The sequence below is a fragment of the Paramormyrops kingsleyae genome, chromosome 18 (genome assembly GCF_048594095.1).
Source record: "Paramormyrops kingsleyae isolate MSU_618 chromosome 18, PKINGS_0.4, whole genome shotgun sequence".
Lineage (NCBI taxonomy): Eukaryota > Metazoa > Chordata > Actinopteri > Osteoglossiformes > Mormyridae > Paramormyrops > Paramormyrops kingsleyae.
In genome coordinates, this window is record NC_132814.1 from 16210195 (window position 1) to 16226951 (window position 16757).

General features: G+C 44.8%; 1 protein-coding gene across 4 annotated transcripts in view; it reads right to left on the reverse strand.

Annotated features, from left to right (window-relative positions):
• Nucleotides 1-16757, reverse strand: part of LOC111846268 (glutamate receptor ionotropic, kainate 4-like) — a 217078-nt gene that overhangs the window by 154100 nt on the left and 46221 nt on the right. For 3 of the 4 annotated variants that reach the window (XM_023816305.2, XM_023816304.2, XM_023816306.2), the window contains exon 2: nt 3228-3367. The exons of the other annotated variant lie outside the window; for it this stretch is intronic. The gene's annotated coding sequence lies outside the window, so the exon portion shown is untranslated. The remainder of the gene's footprint in view (nt 1-3227; nt 3368-16757) is intronic. 4 annotated transcript variants of the gene reach the window in all.

Below are 16757 nucleotides of genomic sequence, written 5' to 3' on the forward strand. Positions count from 1 at the left end.
GAACTCCCCATCTGGGTCTCTCATTATGAATCAAGAAAAGACCTCATTAAGGTACAGACAAGACGTATGTCTCATCATCGACAGCACGACCCGGACTCGCGGGAAAGCTTGATGAAAGTCTACTGGAGATGACAACTGTGCTTTTTTTTTTTTGCATAGATTATTATGACAAGCAAACTGCTTCGTAAATAGCTTCAAACAGCATGCTCCCTAAACAGTGATTACCACATACAGTTGTAGTTCATTTTCCATTTCCAAGGTGTGCAAACTCCTGCCACAACGCCAACGCTCTCCTCGTAACCTCATTATCGCTCGGACTTTCCCACACCTCACGTAAGCCAGACTTCAAAGACTCTCTTTCATTCCTTTTTTTGGGGGCCCATAATACTCCCACAGTAGATTCCAGAATACACATCTCTCCCCCCAGTTGGGTATTTTTAGTTGTATATAGGCTATAAGAAATACTACTCAAAAATGTGCTGATGCTAAATTTGCTTTCTGAGCCAAACGGTCCAAGAATTCAAATAAGCATTATGACCGATTTCTGTTCCAGCAACATTAGCAACATTGCGCAGCCGGAGGCCATAAGGATAGCTGCTATTTTCACCACATATATAAGAAACACATAAGCGAAAGCCAGCATATGATTACCATAAGAATAGCGATCAGATTTATAGAGCAGTCAGTTATCCTGAAATACATTTATGGACCTGCTTTTCCATAGAGTAGAGTGAGCACGAACTCATCTTGCAGAGTGCAAGGTTAAACAGTAACCCCAAAGGCCTCCAGAAGGCTATTTTCATAAAAAATAGTGCTGGAGATGACCGCAAGACCTTACTCTGACAGAATTCAGCACATTATTTGACCACAAGCCCAAATTCTCACACACATCACCACAGAAAGATGGAACCACAAGACTATATTCTCACAAGCAGCGACTGACCAAATTCTCACATACAATAGCACTGAGAGCAGAACACCAAACTTGCAGGATAGCAATAAAAATCCTAACAAAGAATAATAAAATGAAAAAGAAACTCTCTCTGATTTAGTTTACATCTCCAGTTCACATCAGCCCTGCTTGCAAAGGGCTCTGACGACCAGTGATCTGTTAGGAAGACCCGACATGAATCAGAGACACTTATCTGCCGACTCCCATGGGTCTGAAGATAAAGAAACAGTCTCAGATGCCAGCTGGTCAGTGAGATCTCAAAGAAAACAGACAATATCCTTCTGGTCCCAGAAGTTTCTGTTCCAATCTTGATGCTCACCACAGCGTCCGCTGAATACACTTTTAGAAGCGTGATATGCATTGATTTTCATTCTAAACACCTTCCGCCTCTCCGAGAACAAAGGGACAAGCCATCGGTGGAGAAATTCTAAGTGAAGGCTTGAACATAACAAGGCAAAACTAACCTTAGAGTGATACCTTTTTTGTTTTTTGCAGAAATTTGTATTCAAATCAGAGAAGAGTTGCCCTACGGAAGACTGGTCTGGTAAGCAATTAGGTAAAGCTTCTTATACGATCCCCGGCTTTAAGACAAGATTTTTGTTGCCAAGACAGCGTAACAGCGGCGAGCTGGGCCAGCCGTTATTTCTGGAAAGTCGAGATTACAGATGCCAGGCGCATCTATCCGAGTCAAGTAGCGCTGAGGGGTGGGTGGATTGGGGACAGGTGTGTGCGTGTCTTCTCAGGGAGATGCCTTTTGTCCGAATTCCCCCTGTGTGCCCATGTCCTCCGTCCTCCCGTGCCCCAACAATGAACCACCCCCCCCCCCCAAAACTGTACAGGAGCTGTCACTCTCTGGGCTTTCCTTCCCATCATGTTTGCTCTGCCATCTCATAGCTGCCCGCCAGGCAGGATAACTCTGAACCACTTAGCCGGAATTACCCGAAGCAGACGGGAGAGAATCTCGCCCGACACATAGAGCTGCAGTCACCCGTCCTAAACCACTAAACCCCCCCCCCCCACCCCACATCAGAGAGAGCATCTGATGTAATTTGGAGGAGATCTACAGGTCTTCGGGATCCTTAAGTCTCCTTTGCATCTGGCTAAGCTTCTGCAGAACCTAGCAATTGCTTTCCAGTGCGAAGCGCCAAAATCCTTTTGCCTCGTCTGTCGGCTCTATGAACATGTTACAATGCGCTCCTTAGGTGGTGACAATGCAGGTGGCCACCACAAGCCTCCCATCAGCCGGGATCCCAGCCTGCCTTCATCAGCTACCAAGCCAAAGACTAAGATAAATCCCTGAAACTCCCTGAAGGCGTGGGACCTGTTACATTTGCAATTAACACTAGGTCCAGAAGACACAGGGCAGGACAGTGTTTCTCAACCCAGTCTTTGGGGACCCCCAGACAGCCCCCAGCACCCAACACACCTCTACCAGCTATTCGCTGCTAATTGTTTGTTCTTGATTGTTTGGTTTGTTCCTGATCATTTAGTTTGTTCCTGGTTGTTTGGTTCAGGTGCTGCAGGAGCTGCGTGGGAACAAAAACATGGGCTGTCTGGGGTTCCTCGAGGACAGGGTTGAGGAACAATGGGTTAGAGGACCAGTAGATAGGAAGGCGGGGTGACATGACTGTGACGCAAGAAAGCAGCTTTTGCTGGCTAGGATCGGTAGCCACAAATTGCACCCTTGAGTAAGGCGCATTAAGGAAGCTGCATCAGAAAACAGAAGCATTTGCTCTAAATATGATTACCAGCGGGGTGAACAAATAATATTTAAATATGGCGCATGGTGGCAATACCCAAGAGAATAACATAATTCATTCATACAAAGCCAGCTGCTCTGACGAGAAAACATCGATGGGGGGGGGGGGGGGGGGGCAGACTTCCATAAAGCACGATGGGCTTTCTATCCGACAATCCTGTATGTTTTCTGCTCTAGCTGAAATTGTGATTCATTGCTGCGGGTCTGTTTGCTGTGAAGATAAATGTCGTATGACATCCCCAAACACAACTTCTATGACACAAACGTTGCCCAACTCCAAGCCTATAGCCAGCATAGTTTGCTCCGCTTGTCATGCTATTCTTTAGCGATTCCTGGAGGTATCGAAATTGGTGAAAAGATAACCATTCCTTTTTTTTCTCCCAGTTCGTAAATTTTGATTGCTCTTCATGCTTCTGAAAATCGAGCCATTCTCAGAGGCATTTGTGTGGAGAGATGAGCTCACTCAGACAACACTGTTCGGGACTCCATCAGGAGGGCCGACGCCATACGCTTTACCTTTGACCTCTGGAGGTGCTGGTCTCTAATCCATCCCGGATCGCAGCAAAATGTTCAGGCCAGAAGTGGTCACTCAGCTACTGGGCAGGTCCTCCACATCACAGGGCCTCGCTGAACGTTATGGGCTCAGAGCAGGCAGCCTGCAAGGCACATGGGACAAGCTGGTCAGAAGCTTAAGAGGCTCCCACAAAGACCTGGGGGCACCAAGTAAGTAAGAATGCCACAGGTATGAACCTCCATGACTACACTTGCGCTTTATCATATCCAGGGTTATGCAGCAACCAGACCAAGTTAATCCTCTCCCAGTAATCCCATTCTCAGACAGCCAGGCCCGGCTCAGAATGAAGTGTCATTTTATCAGGCATGCAGGCCCTGAGCTGAGAGGATCACCGTAGCGACATCAAGGATGTAAAGAGAAGAGAAAGACTTGCAAGAGAGTATGAGACTGGGTGCAGAGAGAGACTGACTTTACAATGTCCATCTCCTTTGTTGAAGTGGATCACGTCGGCTAACCAACATGGGGCTTAGACTGGGATTCTTTACCACTGGGTCTTGACAACAATGAAGTTGAACTTACAACAGGATCAGACTCAAGGAGCAAGCCCACGGCAGAGTGGCAGATATGGACAATTCCACAGGGCATTTAAAAAGATACTCTTTATACCACTTTCTATCTATGCTAAGCCCAAGATTCATCGAAAACATCAACGGCAGAAGATGCGTTGCTGCCATCTCCAGTACCAATTTACACCAAGGGCCAAAGAATCAAATCAAAACAGAAAAAAACAGCCATTCCTGACGCATGGAAGCTCAAAGCGGGATTCACATAAAAAAAAAAACACCCCCTTTAGGAAAACGCACCTTGACATCTACTGTGGAACATTTTGGAAAAAGTAAAAATGTTGACTATTTTAGCTTGGACCAAAACTGCTGGAGAACTGAGAGTTTCACATGTAAAGATTATAAAACAAATGTGCTCTCATCACTGTTGCTTCCACTCTGGCTCATGTCCAGCCCGTATCCAGTCACTGACAGCTACAACCAGCATTTTGGAATGAAAGGCTTGGATAGTACTTTGGATTATTATATTCTGAGACTTATATCTCAAGCTTTTTTTTACCTCACTGTAATTAAATTCCAAAGCCACTAGCTGGTTATAATTACATACATATTTAAATATACATATTAAGTATGGATATCATAAGTATTGTAATCTGCAATGTTCTATCGAATTATCAGCGTATTTAAGGTAATTGTTGGCTTTAATCTTCCCCAGAAGGCTTCCTAGCCAGCAAATCTTTATACTCCATCAGCCATTTACTCATAGCGACACAAAATGCTATTTCCTCTCCCGACAGAAAGTGACACAGCTTCTAATGAGAAATCCCAGCCGAGTCTAGAAGTGTGATTCTCCAAACTGGCAGTTTATATTTTCATTTTAATTTTATTTTCATGAAGGCACACCTGCTGGCGTTGTTCCCCTTCCTCCCCCTCCTCCCCCTCCTCGCTCACGGGTGCGTTCCGGGGATCTCTTAGAGTCAGTTTTACAGACTGAGTGTTACAGGATCAAGGATTAATTTAATTACGCTGGTTATTTATTTGATGTTTACAACAGGAGGGTCAATCATCAAGGCACATAAAACAGCATTTTGTCTTGGGGGGGGGGGGGGGTTGAAAATTTGTTCTACAGAACAGTTTTGTTCTCTGTCCATCTCTGACACGTGCCAGCTGCTTTTCAGTCCAGGTAATTCACTTTTTTTTATTTCTTTTTTAAAGTGTGTCACCTTTTCTATTTCAGACTCACGTAACATTCTGTGAAAGCCAGGGGCTAGTGAAGTTGTCTGCCAATCACAGCGAGCCCAGTGACCCCCCCCACCCCGGTACTGGAGGAATCAAGTTGACTATGGAGTCATAACCCCAATTGAGGAGGCAAATTAAACGCAGCCCACGAAAGATGAAAGAGAAGCGGAAATGCTATGCCATAGCAGAGTTGACCTCACCCCCCCGAAACACCCCTTTCTCCTAAATGTTCATTGTGTAAAATCACTCAACAGCGCCCCCACACATCCTACAACCCAAGAGGGGAGTCATCATCATAATCAGCATCATCAATAGTGGCACAATTTCAAATACTTTACTGCAGTTCCTGTTTAAAAAAATACAGCAAACATGGTGGTATTCAAATAATCTCCACAAAGTGGAACAAACAAATCCACTTTACGCGCTATTTTTACTGCAGGAACAGGACTCTTTATCACGTCTCTTTCAACAAATATTATATAGAAATCACATTACCAGACTTTGTCATGCATGCTTTATTTATATGCATTTGTCTGTGCAGACATTTTTTGAGCATGCCTTGTTCATATGCATTTGGCTGTGTGGGCATTTGCTGACATGCCTTGTTCATATGTGTTTCAACTGATTGAATATTGTTAGATTAACTGCTGTAGAACAGTTCATACAATCACAGGCTACCTATTAGTCGGCTTTAACAGTGAGCGGGGCTGTCAGACATCAGCTGATTTAACCTTGATCTCCCATTGGTTACTTCTTCCGCATTGGCAAAAATGCACAGAATTTTTACTGCAGTAACAGGACTGTTTATCACGTCTCTTTTAACAAATATTATATATAAATCACGTTACCAGACCTAGGGAGAATTTTGCTGTCAGACGGTAACATATAGATATATGGTTAGAGAGAAACACATAAGACATAGCAGGATAAAAGCTTCAATTCCAGACAATATTGGATTACAGGGACTGTAAACTCCCGGATGGAGAGTCGGGTACCGTTTTGAGCTGATGCAGGAAGCGAAAGTAATAAAGTGACTTAAATTGTGCTGCGAGTCCCTGTAAGTTGAAAGAGGGACAAAGAGAGGAAGGTGGGGGCTGAGGGTTGACCAAGGCTCAGACCACTACAGGACAGAACAGACTCATTTAGCCATTTGAGGAGATGAATGGCAACAAGGCGTCCTCTGGTCGCCACGGTAGCGACGTGCTCGAAATACACATCAGCTTGGCTACACCTAGCAACGGACTCCTAAATCAATGGAAACCCTGGCAAGCCCAGTAGCTGAAACCCCCCAGCGACACGCTGGCACCATGGGGGAACAGGCATACCCCCTCCCACCTAAAAAAGAAGAAAAAAAAAAACAGAGCACAGTGACTCAGAATGAATATCCATTTTTCACAGAGGTTGTCTGGGTGGGCATTTATTGCGTATGCCATGTCCATATGCATTTGTCTCAGAGGGCATTATTTATGCATGCCTTATTCATATACGTTTGTTTGTGTGGGCACTTGGCATGCTTGCCTTGCTCACATGCATTTGTCTGTGCAGGCACTTGTGCATGCATTGCTCACGCGCATTTGTATGTGCAGACATTTGCTGTGCATTTCTTGTTCATATGTGTTTCAACTGATTGCATATTTTTAGATTAACTGCTGTAGAACAGTTCATACAATCACAGGCTACCTATTAGCCGGCTTTGACAGTGACCGGGGCTGTCAGCCATCAGCTGATTTAACCTTGATCTCCCATTGGTTACTTCTCCCACATTGGCAAAGAAGTACATGGTGACTGACAGTGTGTTTTGAAGCCTCACATCATCCATTTAATTTGATATAGGACGTCTTCACAAATGTACAGGAGGTATATAAAAGCAAATAAAGATTAATAAATAAAGTATAATTATGTGTGAGAATAAGGGGTGATATTTATATGGGGTTAGTGTGTGACTCAGTGGCTGAGGGATCTGAATTTGGAAGGTGGGGTTCTCAGGAAGAACATCCAACTCTAAGTGCCGCTGGAGTCCTGGATGCTAGCTGAGTCTGCTCTCTGACCTCAGCCCTTCCTCTCTGGCATCCCACTTCTGAGAAAACGTGCCAGCTAAATAAACATATAAAAACATAAACTCATCATAATGTGTTGCTTTCTGTTCCATCTGGCACAGTAAATACATCACTTATCCGCAAACTCTGTACAGTCCCACGAGGACCGTAATATAAATGAATGTGTTAGTCTCACATATATATCGCTGATAAATTACAGATCTCTAACACATTTACTGGGCTACCCATAGGGGAAAAAAGACTGCTCATCATTCCCAGCATAAAAATTACAGAAAACAAACAGCACTGTGTTCAGAACATGCCATTGGAATGCATTTTGGAATTAATTCCAATTGTTTGTTACAGAAAGAATAACAACAATACTTCTGTATGTAACAAATGTACATAAAGGAAGGCACACAGTCTCAGTGGAAACCACAGTTGTTTCACAACTTCTGGGTCTCCTCTGGGTGTTATAGTTTCCTGCTACAAACCAAAGGCATGCAGATAGGTTAATCTGTGTCTATACATGCCAATAGTCTTGCTTCATGCGCGCTCTACAAAGGGTTGGCATGCTGTTCCTTGTGTCCTAAGCTGCCTAAGCTGTTGTATTGGATAAGAGGGGAAAATGCATGGATGGAAATTAATATATATAGGCTATATATGCAAGGACATGCCTCTCTACTTACAATAATAATTTTATAATAACAGTATACCCGTGTTTGTCTCCCCTGTTGTAAACAGCCACCTCTTTTATTATTATAGTAAAATCGTTTTTTTTTTTTTTTTTTTTTAAGAAAATAGGTTTGGAGATATCCATCTGGATGGATGAATGGATGGATGCGAGCTGTCCAGTTGAGGAGAGGATTTTTTGTGGCCACATTTTGCAGTGCATTAATAACGTCCTTAAATAGTCTGCGATCCACCACAGTTACCTGCACTGAAAAGCTAACAGACGGATCAAACGCAGGCCGGATGTGCGCTTAATGTTTAATCCGAAAAGCAGATAAAAACCTGGGCACCGCGCAGCACCGATGCTGGAGTTCATTTTCTCACTCCTCCCGCCGAAATGCATCTCATATTTATCTTTCCACACTCAAGCGGTTCGGCCATTAGCGGGGCTCCCCGCTCCTTAAGCTAATTTATTCAGTTCCTGTTCATTAACGGCACGAATGCACCTGAACTCCATAAAGGGGCGGCGTGTCTATCGATCTGGCCGCATGTCGGTTTGCACCCGCGGTGCGGCTCTGCGTGTGATTGCTGAGCAGGGCGGGAAGGCGGACATCGGCCTGCCTAAGCAACTCAATCCGAGCCGGTGCCTGCGGCTTCGGACACCGGGGGGGATCCTGCGTGTCGATTTTTATCAAAACGACTTTGACGCCAATCGCATCAGCACATCTCAAAACATTATAAAAATGTCAGACGGTGTAAAAGTGCGGGGTGGGTTTATACGGAGCGACACCTCCGCCGAGTGAACTAAATAGTATAAAATAACGTGATGGGGTGATTCACGGAGGCTGGGGGGGCAGTCGGGGGAATCGGAGACGCAGGCGCTCCTCATGAGCGCCGTAAACCGGCTGCCGCGGACTTAACGGGCGGTGAAATGGGTGTCTGCGCTCGCGCGTCGCCGCTCCGATCCGCTCAATCCAAAGCCGCCATTTAGGAAGTTCAGACCGGGGACAACATTGTGAAAGCGTGCCGCCCCCCCCCCCGCTCTCTCCCCGGTGTTTCTGTTCGTCCGACGTTCTTAGACTTCAAAAGCTTTCGGGTGAAAACAGAACAATGCTACGGAGTACATTATATAAATAGGCACCTTAATTAGAAGTCGATCTGCCATGCTCCACTTGAATAAAATAACATTTCAAATTAAATTAGTATTGTCCCGCATTATTAAACCAATGCGTGATATCCTCTGTATGCCCCGTTGCCCTTTTTCTTAATTTCTTTAACTTCCAATGATGAGCTATAATTCATCTTATCCCCTATGTGTGAATCACAAATAGCGACCGGAAATCTCCATTCTCCAGTGAAGCAAAGACACTGGTGAAAAGTAAGGCAAAATAATAACCATAAGCCTATTTGTCCTGTGTGACTATGACCATCTGCACACAGTCTTCATGCCACATCGCCCATATACTCTATAAATCGTCACACTCCCAAACTGCCTGCTAAATCCCCCGTAGTCACAATGACATGTCCTGCAGGCATGGTGTCCTGCAGGGTAGCACTCTGGCGATAATATCTATATTTAAACCCTGCAGAGCCTCCACAGAATTGGAGGTTGGAAGGGTGGGTGTGTTTGGGGGTGGGGGGAATTTCAGAGTAATGTAATATGACACAACAAGGCAGAATCGGGATGCCGGATGGGGTTATATGCATGGAGCGCGGCATCCCTATGGTTCACCCGCATCCGCTATCACCGGAGTGCCCCCCTCCACCCCTATTTGCCTTTCATGGTGCATTACTGCTACAAAAGCAAGGGGAGGTTATTCTGAGCAGGGAAGACAAAGACAGGTGAGAACTGAGTTTGACAGGGGCAGGGCCACAGAAAGCTGATTGGGTTCCCAAGTGCCCTCTCCCCTGTCCATCCATCCAAGACATATCATTGGCTAATGAAAATTATGCGTTCTCTATCTGAATATGGCCTCTATTATGCCCCCCATATAAAACAAAAAATAATCTTAGAAGTGCCCCTGGAGTTTGAGTCAAGCACACCATAGTGTCTGCTAGCGAGGGGGGGGGGGGCTCCGAAACATATTAAGGGGTCAGTTCTTCTGGAGTGTGGACACCAGGACAACAACAGTGTCGCCGGAGCTCTTTAGAAGCCACCTGCTGAGACCCCAGGGGCCGTATTTCATATGCATATGCATGGACGTGACATAGTCATTTACTGGTTTATTAGCCTGTGCCAGCCCACCAAACTAAAGGTTCCGGATTAGCAGGCGAAAGTTCAGCAACCAATAACTTCAGCTAGACAACAAAAATTTGCTTATGCAAAACCTGCTCCTACTTCTCCACCCCTCAGGGCGTTCAGACACCCAATGCAGCGTAAGCAAGAGGGTCACACGGCGAATCATACTGGTCAATTAGCAGCACAAGTTCATTTCAAATTTTATGTGTTTTGCTCCAAAACAACCAGCATCACATATTAACCAACTGGAAATTTTTTCTAAGTCAACCTGTTTAAAGTGAAGGTAAGCACTGAAATGCAATATCACGCCAGTGTTCACGTGAATAGATCATTACAGTAATATTTCTTTAAAATAACTTTAGGTCAGTGGGTTTTTTATACCATCCTTCATAAAATGTTAAAAAGGTGGTTGTTAGATTAAGAATAAATCTACACAAGTAATACAAAAGAGGGCAGAAGAATACAGCCAACATGAAAGCCGTATTTTGTGAATCAAAGCATCCGTTGTAAAGATTACACAGTATGCAGCAATTGTTCATGCCAGTCTATACCTATGGATGGAGGATGGATTTTTCTGGCTGACTAAGCATTAAGTATCTATTTTTACCTTACTCTGTACGGTCCCAGTGAAATAACTTTTCATCCGTAAGACAAGAACAAGTTCCAGCAATTGAACACGCTCACTTGAGTCCTGGCACTAGAAACATTTGAGTCAAGAATGAAATATAAAAATCGCCGGCCCCTCAAAATTTAAAATGACAACAGACGTCTGCAGCGTCAATAATTCTCCTAATTACAGGGATAACTAGGCCTTTTGGTTCAGCCTCAGATCGTTCGTAAAACCCAGGCATCAGAAATCCATTCAGGTCACAACAAGACACGATATGGAAATGAGTGACTCGGGGGCAGGGCGTAAGGGAGGCTTTATGAGAGTAAAAGAACAGGAGTAGTGAAACCATATGGGACCATGAGGGATCAAAACAGGAAGACTAGCACAAGGGAGGACACAGGCAACGGGGGGAATGATGTCAATGACTGGACTGGGCAACACAGGACTGGGAAACACATTATACACGAGACTAAAGAGAGACAGCTGGGAGCGATTAACACAAGGGTAGGAACGAGAGCTAACAGACAAACGAGTGATGGGTGTGGCTTGTTAGGACGACGCTAAGGTGGAGACAGGAGGATCAGGTGGGCATGGTGGGCAGGACGTGATTCAACAAGAGCGTCACTAGAGATTTACAAAAACGGGAGCCAAGCTTTTACTAGGGGTCTTTGTTTTTCAGCCCTAGTGACACCCCTGGGTCAAAACTTCATGCTTGTGAAGTCGTCAGTTTATTTCTATAGCACATTTTAAAACAACCCAATGGTTGGACCAAAGCGCTTTACACAGAAACAAGAACACATACGACAGAAATTACCACACCGCCTACAGTATGTATATACACACAAAAACCCAACCATAAATAAATAAACAAAAAATGAATTAATAAATAAATAAACTTTCAGATCACACACACAGAAACCAAAATACAGATGACTGAAAACCTGTAAACGCCTCAGCAAAGTCTTTTTAAAACATTCAATGGAGGGTGCTGCTCGAACATGTCGACTCTTGAAACTTTGGTTTCTCGCCGTCTTATTTTTAACTTATTTTTAAAATGCTAAATCGACACAGCAATAGGTGACCTCACCCCACATGCCAGTGCCGTGCGGCCTGGAGCGACCGCGGAGCCCCGCAGCGTCGGCGAGGTTCTGCCCGCCGTGCTTACTGTATGTCCAGCCTGTAGCTTTTTCCGACGACAAAAAATAGGTCAATTGCTGTTTGTCTGTACATCGTTTTTTGCTCCCCCTTTTGATATACAAATGTATGCTGATGATGCAGCTGTGTGCAGCAGAGCCCTGACTACAACCTCCATGCGTAGTAACAGCAGGTACAAAGCCACTCTATGTAAATAAGTGAGGCAGGTGCACATCGGTGTCCGATGAAACCGGGAGGTGTGTGTGTGTGGGGGGGGGGTGCTGTGATACCCGCCCCCCAGCAAATTTGATCAAGAAATACTAGTATAGTGCTGCTTTTTAAAATACCGTCAATATTCTGTACCTCTCTATAAACTCTCGACAGCATGACAGTATTAAAAATTCGGTACTGCCCTAGTCTAGTGCAAGCTGGCTGGCTAGGGGGGGGGGGGGGGTGTCAAGCAGCTGCAGCTGATTTGCAGGTAAATCCTGGTACTTAGGAGAAGTTGGACGTCTATGATGGAATACGCCCACTCTCCCCTCGCTCCTGATAATGTTTGACACCTCATTGACCAATGAAAAGATGTTACATTACGTCACATTATAACTTTTAACAACTTAACGTTGATAGCTGGATAGTGAGCTAACTAGCATCGCTGTAAATTGTGAATATGAAGCGAGATTAGTTCCTATCTTGTTGACACTGACATATTTGCCTCGCTGATCACAATCTATGTTAGTCCATTTAAAATGAAAAATATTCAGTGACAGCTGTGTAAAGATAAGTTTCTATTTTTAGGTTCATTTTGTAAATTAGATGCTGAGAAAATGTTTTTATTTCACACTGTTGAAACAATGGATTTTTGGTGATACAGTACTACTCAAAAGTTTGGACACACCCACCCACAGAAAGGTTTATATATACTAATTTCTACACTTTAGAATAATTTGAAGGACATCAAAACTATAAAATAACACATGGAATTACACACTGACTAAAAAAGTATTTTAAAAAATAACTTCTTGGGGGGGCAACTGTCAGTTGGGGCTCAGAAGGTTGCCGGTTCAAATCCCTGTATTGGCAGAGTGATGCCATCATTGGGCCCTTGAGCAAGGCCCTTAACTCCAGTTGCTCCAGGGACTGGCTGACCCTGCTGTCTCCTCTACACCAGTGGCCTCCTGAGATGCTTTCCCAGCTGTCCTGAAGGAGCTCCCACATATGCTGAGCTCTCATTGGCCGCTTTTCCTTCACTGTCTGGTCAAACTCCTCCAAAACCATTTCTTCTGCATTTAGGTCAGGTGACCAGGTCATGTGATGCGACACTATCACTCTATCACTATTGAATGGTACTGTGCATGTCTTTCAATGGACGGCGGCCACAGGCGAGATGCTGCTAAGGGTTAGATTCTGACCTCACATTCTCCTGTCACAAAAGGACGCTCAGGCATACTACTATTCCAGCATGAATGTATGTCTGCTCTGAAATGAACCTCCACCCCTGGTAGGATATCCTGCCCCGAAGGCTAGACTCCCCTGCATAGGCTCTTGATAAACATTACCCTGATTGGCTAAGTGGTGATAGAAAAAGCACTGATGGAAACATTATGTGCTAAAGCAGCGGCATGAGATTCAGGCCATTATGTGGCACTATCCTGCCGGTATTAGCGGATATTGAAAATGGCCGAAAAGGAAAGTCTGCTCTGAAATAAGCTGATCGCAGATAGAAACAATTACACTTAACATCTATAGTCATCCTGTATGAGCAGCAGTAGGGGTCTCATAACAGGAAATATGGGTGCCTGCTGTCATATTATGCCATGATATTATATACCTAGTTTGATCATTTCAGGCTTCTTGCAGATAAGGGTATCAGGCTGTGTAGAATATTTACAATTCTCCATATTCTGGCTGCCTGTCCTGAGTTGGCTCGCGTGTCAGATAATGTGTTCGGCTACGAGGCAGGAATGCAAAGAGCCCCCTGCTGAAAGAAAATGGAGTCAAAGGTATATGCCGTTTTTCCGGTGACATTTCCCGATAGAAACAAAGGCCCTGTCCAATTGCAAGGTTTGTACAAATAAGCTTAGAATTTGGCTAAAAGCATCGAGGGCAGAACCTCTTCTTTCGCATTGAAAGACATGTGGAAACACAGCAGTGATTTTTGAAATTTCAGAATAATTTTATATGGTCTTTAGTTTTTCTTTATGGTTTTTTAAAATGTATTCATGTTATTGTATATGCTCCAGGCTTTCTTGGAGCCCACAGGGGGAAGAAAGTAGCCAGTTTAGTAGGCATCTGTGAGCTTTTAATCTTAAAGCAGCCAGTAAAGTGTTTATTTTGTGTTGGCCCTTGTAATTAAACGAAATACATAAGCAGGACATTCAAAGGCTGAGTAACAATTGGTCCAGAGGGCCTTTGGACTAAGACTATAACATGTAACAAAAGCTCGAAAACGGAATTCAAACAAAAAAAAGAAAAACAAAAAAATCGACAAAAAACAAAATCTGAAAGACTTTTGAAAATGCCTCTGAAACAAAGTTAAATATTGCGAAACCAAAGGAAAATTGTTTTTCCCTTATGCACTTGGTTCCGTAGGACAGAGAGTAGAGTTTATTTGGCAACCAGCCATTTCTACAAAGTAACACCAGGGAGGCAGGATTTGCGGTGCCGAGCTGAAAGAAGCGAATCTCACAGACTGGAGAAAAAGCACGTTTGGTCTGAAAGGTCCTGCTAGCTAATGCGGGGTACGAATGATCTTGCAGTCAAACGGTAAAACCGTGAAATGCAAATACAAAACCTTAACTGAAAGGATAAAAACCAAAAAGATAACAGAAACAAGAACAACCAAACATTCAAACTATACTGGAACGATAAAATCCAGGAAGCGGAGAAGTAAAAACCTAAAAACCCTGCTTCCACTCGCCCAGCAGTGTTTCCTCCTACAGGAGACGTCCCGCCAAGCTTTGTTAAAACTGCTTACTAAATGTGGCTAAAAAGCCACAAACGCACATAAACCCAGTGCATCTCTGCCTTTGAGATCCAAGGACACAGCAAAACAAAGCAAACAAGGCAGTGATTGGCTGACGCTCCCAGCCAGAGGATCGCCATTAGTCTAAAAGCTGTTCCGAACATTGCCTTCTGGGTAAAGTGTGTTTGACCAACTTTCAGCTTAAAGATTTTAGTGTGGAGTCCCAGGAACGGTGCCAGCATAGCCTAGAGAATGATACTTAGACAGAACAAGTTTATGAAAAATGTCTGACTGTGAGGGCAAAACTAACAGACATAAGCTCCATCGGTCAAAAGCATCTCTTACGCAGTCTAATTCTGACTGATCCCCACCGCGAGCGGCCCGCCCTCCGGGACGGTGCCGCACTCCAAGAATCAGGCCCCGTCACAGCACCGTGCTTCGAAACAGGATGAACGGAACCGCGGGGGCGTCCGCGGCCGGATTATCAGTCCTCATATTCATCATCGTGCTCATTATCTGGGAAGTCTGACCTCAGGGAGCTGGAGTGAGAGAAGCCTGTTACAGGCGAATGGACAGAAGAAAAAAAAAGGAGAAGAAAAGAAAAACCAGTCTAACAATCTTGGAAATGTCAGAGACAATTATGAGACTCCGAACGAGGTCGGCTTCATGAAGGGCTGGTGAAAAACTTTAGCTTGCAGGATGAGGAGATGGTATGATACCCTTCTTGCCTATCCAAACTCCCCCTCAGTGTTTCAGTTTGGAAAGTCACACTAAACATCCCCCAAGGGTAGTAGCCTGTGCCCTGCTCACACAGGTGCTGGGAAGTAGTTTGTGTGTGTGTGTGTGTGTGTGTGTGAGTTTCTCACACCTTTTCCTTAAGATAGAGCTGCATGATGATGATGCATTTACCCGCCGGTACAGCAGGCCTCGACAGGTACCCGCCGGTACAGCAGGCCTCGACAGGTACCCGCTGGTACAGCAGGCCTCGACAGGTACCCGCCGGTACAGCAGGCCTCGACAGGTACCCGCCGGTACAGCAGGCCTCGACAGAGATGTGAATAAAAAGCAGCAGCCACAGGCCACACATGTAAATGTTTGAACTGGCTGCGCTTCATAAATCCGTAGTCCATTTCTTGCAGTGAAATCCCTTATAAAGTGCTGTCAGGTGTGGGTCCGCATTTGCAAATCTCAAGTCGGTCGATTTGTAAACAGCAGGAGCATGAACGGCTCCCGGAGTAGGGGGCAGTCGATTCAGCCCGCAAAACAAAAAAGCAACAAGCCGACCGGTGCCACCCTGACGACCCCCGTTCAGCTTGCAGACCATGCATGCAGACCACTCAATGGCCTCTTCAGTTAAAACAGGATGAGTAGCAACAAGAAAGGGAGCCTCCTGATAAGCCCATATAAACGGAGACTAACCAACACTCCAGTGCACTTACTCATGACTATCCATCCATCCATCCATCCATTGTCCAACCCGCTTATCCTACTGGGTCGCGGGGGGTCCGGAGCCTATCCCGGAAGCAATGGGCACGAGGCAGGGAACAACCCTGGACAGGGGGCCAGCCCATCGCAGTACTCATGACTATTGTCTCCTAAAACATAGATAACAATTCTAACGAAAGTGATTTTAAATCCAGTTCTTTTTAAAATGTAGTTATACAGAGTATAATTATAATGCTTTCAATTACTACTTATATGGCAACACCAGAAAATTTGGCATATATACATGGAAAGTAGTTGTTCATTCAGATAAATACTAGACAAAATCCAAGATAGAACCAAGATTACCATGATAGCAGGCAGCCAAGCCCATAATGGAGAGTGAATGACCTCCTCTTATGTGCTCGTATACATTTATCATCACAGACCTAACGATGACGATGAAGTCAGAGCATGTTACTAGTAGCGCCTGGACAGCATGAGGAGCTCAATGGGACACACCGGCCAATCAGGTGAGCCGGATGGGATAACACATACGCAGTAAGGAAGCTTACACACAGGGCCGAAAGCCCCCGTTCAGGACAGGTAGGTCCTTTCCCCCTCTGAAGGTCAATTCAAGTCTCAAGTCAAG